General features: G+C 30.0%; 1 long non-coding RNA gene across 1 annotated transcript; it reads right to left on the bottom strand.

Annotated features, from left to right (window-relative positions):
* Window positions 1–3081: 3081 nt before the first annotated feature.
* LOC107480285 (uncharacterized) lies at window positions 3082–4181 on the bottom strand. Its single transcript, XR_001590433.3, has 2 exons — window positions 4014–4181; window positions 3082–3379 (listed from the first exon to the last, which is right to left on the bottom strand). It is a non-coding gene; the product is annotated as an uncharacterized LOC107480285 (long non-coding RNA).
* Between the last annotated feature and the right edge of the window lie 497 nt (window positions 4182–4678).

Raw genomic sequence — 4678 nt, 5'->3', positions numbered from 1 at the left:
GTTCTACAAGCAAACAAGGCTTGAATGTTTTATCTCTTGGATTCCTTAATCAGAATCTTCGTGGTATAAGCTAGAATTGATGGCGGCATTCAAGAGAATCCGGAAGGTCTAAACCTTGTCTGTGGTATTCTGAGTAGGATTCAAGGATTGAATGACTGTGATGAGTTTCAAACTCGCGATTGTTGGGCGTTAGTGACAGACACAAAAGAATCACTGGATTCTATTCCAATCTGATTGAGAACCGACAGATGATTAGCCGTGTTGTGACAGAGCGCGTTGAACATTTTTACTGAGAGGACGGGACTGTAGCCATTGACAATGGTGAAACCCTACATACAGCTTGCCATGGAAAGGAGTAAGAAGGATTGGATGAAGACAGTAGGAAAGCAGAGAGACGGAAGGGACAAAGCATCTCCATACGCTTATCTGAAATTCTCATCAATGAATTACATAAGTATCTCTATCTTTATTTTATGCTTTATTCATAAATCATTCATAACCATTTGAATCTGCCTGACTGAGATTTACAAGATGACCATAGCTTGCTTCATACCAACAATCTCCGTGGGATCGACCCTTACTCGCGTAAGGTTTATTACTTGGACGACCAAGTGCACTTGCTGGTTAGTTGTGCGAAGTTGTGATAAAGAGTTGAGATTGCAATTGAGCGTAGCATGTTGATGGCACCATTGATGATCACAATTTCGTGCACCAGTATCCATATTGTGTGACTCTAGTATCGTAGTCACCACATGGTCATACTTCATTGGTACGGTGCGAAGAATTTTTTCCACTACTTTGCTATCGGGCATATCTTCTCCATAGACTCTAATCTTATTGACAAGATCTGTAACACAAGTAAAATATTGCTCAACAGTTTCTGAGCTAGACATCTCATACCTTTCATATTCTCTTCTTAAAGACTGTAGCTTTGCTTTCTGAGCTTTATCTACGCCTTTGTATGACAGCTTCAACGTGTTCCATGCTTCTTTTGCACTTTTGGCATTTGCTATTTTGCCAAACACCGTATAATCTACTCCTTGATGAATTTGAGATAGCGCCAATTGATCTCTCCTCCGTTGGGCAGCATCTGCTCCTTCTTGCAAACCCAGTTCAATGAAATTCCATAGGTTTTGGGCCTTCAAATGGGTAGACATCAAAGTCTCCTAATAACTATAATCAAGTTTCCCATCTAACTTGGGACCGGACCACACAATATTGAAAGTGTTTGTCATACCGACTCTATGAATAAACAACTATGTGAGAACTCTCTCACACCTCACAAACTCTCAAACACCAGGCGCTGGATTAACCAGCTCTGATACCAAATGTAAGTATAATACCCACACTTCAATTGGCCCTAGGATCAATCACTCATATAAATGACGCTATCATATTTTTCATCTCTCAACTTCACCAACACTCATATGAAATAATAGAACAAAGAAGGACTTCACATAATCATATCTTTTTTCATTTCATGGAACATACAATACATAAGGTATATGTGCCTTTATATAAGCAATGCTTCCTACTAAAATAACAATTTAAGAATTACAACTCAATTTTGTAATGACTACTATTTTATGAGTTGGCTTCATGAATCTTCTTTCAACTTGTATTCATGTAGTTTCCATAATCTTCTAATTTGCTTGACTTCCAATTTCAATTCAATTTGATTTTGAATTTCTTCAATGTTGTAGAATGTTGTAGATGTACTACTCTCTTGAATGTTCTTAAAAAATCTTCAAACTTTCAACATCTTCTAGTAAATAGATGATTATTGTTTTCAGCTCAAACTTTTCTTCTTCAATTCTTTAACCATGTTTCATGAAGATTCTAGTCCATGCAAGTTAATTTAAAATTTTAATCAACATAAAATCATGATCGGTGTGCCAACTTTTAGTAGCTCGAGCATGAAGAGTCCACACGCTAAAACTATCCTCAAAATCTTAAAAGTAAAACAAATACGCTAGGATTCAAATTATCATAGAAACTATAAATTAAATATTGCAAATAAAAAAAAGAAAGAATCCAAATCATATTTTATTAACAATAAAAAATTATATTTAAAAATCATTAAATTGAAAAGATATAATGTAGAGAAGTTAGAATATATTAGGATTTGATTAGAATATTAGATTTTATATTGATTTAATTTGATATTAGGTTGATCACATAAATATAATTAAAACTTATAAATAAAACTTCTTTTTGTACTCTATATACATCTTAATGTTTTTATACCAACTATAGATCTTATTAATGTTTCCAATAGAAAATTATCAACAGTTTCTGGCAATTGGGCTATATGGATACCAAAAATCAAACTTCAATCAGTTTTTGGTATTACAATATATACATGTTGGAATTGGAAATTAGTATACATTCACATTTATCACAAAACTTTATAAATAATATAATCAAAATTTATAACTAATATAATAAAACTTATTCATATTTATAGTCAAATTTCATAAATAATAGAATCAAACTAGATTTACATTTATAATCAAGCTATAAAATAATCAACCATAAAATTGGTTAAATCGATCTTTCACTCAAAAATGGTTAAATCGATCTTTCACTATAGAATAATCGATCAAACTTTGCATATAGCTGAATAGTCAACAATTTTTATAACAATATAATCAAACTTTCACTTACATAAAAAATCTGCATACCATTGTAATGTTATACTTTTATCTGTATTTTGATTATAATTCTGTAAACATAAATTGACTATATTATTTACGAAATTTCATTATAAATTTAAATCAAGAATGATTATATTGCATAAACTTAGTGTGTGATCATTCCATGCATATTTCTATAGAGGTGACCGATTGGTGACAGTTTTTGGGATCTTTACCGCATAATTATTCTAAAAATATATAAAACAGGTATAAATATATATAAATACAAAGTGATTGATTTGATAATTGATTTTTAATATGTATAAATTTTTTTTGTTTTACTTTATCCATTTTTTATTCAGCTTTGTGCTTCATTAAACGATATAGGTGAATTAGTCGGCCAAATAAAAAAATTGATATTGGTGAAACGCAAAATGGTGTGCGCTAATTTCATATAATAGAAAAACACATATGCTATTCTCATTTGTATTATAAATTATAACTGATGATTAACCATAGAAGTACTTGTTGAAACATAATTCACCAAATACAATCTTATTCCCATAACAACATGAGTGTATGCTTTATTCACTGTATATAGGGTTCCAACCACTGTTATCTTTAGCAACATATGCCACAACCCCATGGTGTCAAGAAGCCACAGCATTTTTTACACTGCGACTGATCAATCCTGCTTGACTCATCTATTTTGAGATCTGATTTTGATTCCTCTCCTTTATTAACTGCGTAGAAAAACAAGAATTTTTGTTTAAAAAATTATCGAGTGCTATTCCTTTTAAAAGATACATAAGGACATATATATTTGACATATAATTACCACAACTACTTACAAATTATGACAAAAAGAGAGACCGGTTTATATATTTAAATAATTAAGTTTTTGTTATTTAGGATTGGAGAGAGAAAAAAAAATTATATATGCGAATCAAAAAGTACAATGAAATAGAGTACTATATAAATTTTTCTTCCTATAAAAACAGTTTCATTAATCACATCTTCACATACACTTTGACAACATAGGAGGAAAAAGTTCAACTAGTTCTCAAATTCGTCAAAGCCTAAGATAATTCACAAGATTTTTTACAATATCTTATGAGAATTAAGTCTAGTATTTGAAAATAAAATCAATGTATTGGTATAAATATATTTGTACAAAGATACGTTATTAGTCAAGTGGCACCATATTAACCTGGGCTCAACATTGGGGTCTATCAAATTAAATATATAATCACCATAAAAAATATCAAAACTTTATTCTTTAATTAGAAAAATCATATCATATGCAAATTAAAAGACCGAATTCTTATGCATCTATAAATTTGATTTTTTTTTTTTGTAAAATAAACCTAAACAAACCTTCTTTTAAGCCAGAGGTAGTTTCATGAAAATTGTTTGCAGCTACCTCTGAAGGGATGAAAACAACCACCAAGACCAAGAGGCTCATGATGACTAAGATATTCTTGGAAACCATTTTTGTTTGATCAGGAAATAGTTGCTGTATGATGAAAATACTGAAAAATTACTAACGTATGTTGCTTTATATATAGGAAAACTTAATGTGTATATATAGAGCACCTTGGTAGAATGAAATTTTCGAAAATGTTTGGTAATAAAAAAAATCAACCAAAAATAATCATAATTTGTCTTATTTAGCATTTATTAATTGTTGCGACAATTAATGAACGCTAAATAAGATAAATTCTGACTGTATTTATTTGTCTTGCTAGCATTACCTGAAATTTTATAGTGTGTTCTAGATCGGAATATAAATAACGCTTGATGGTTAAAATATCATAAATGATAAAACATGTCAAGGTCAAGGTCATTTATTACATACTATAGTAACAACCGAAGACCGAATATTTAGGCTTTGTTTGGTAAATTTCTTTTAAGGAAGTGCTTAAATTTTTTTATTTTTTGTTTGATAAATTAATAAAATTATGTGTTTATATTTATAGTTTTTAAAAATAAAAAGTACTTTTGAACACACTAAATGTAAAATTTTTCAAAAGTAGTTTATA

Source organism: Arachis duranensis, chromosome 1, assembly GCF_000817695.3.
Source record: "Arachis duranensis cultivar V14167 chromosome 1, aradu.V14167.gnm2.J7QH, whole genome shotgun sequence".
Classification (NCBI taxonomy): domain Eukaryota; kingdom Viridiplantae; phylum Streptophyta; class Magnoliopsida; order Fabales; family Fabaceae; genus Arachis; species Arachis duranensis.
Note: the sequence above shows the minus strand (reverse complement) of the source record. Positions and strands in the feature narration are given on the sequence as shown.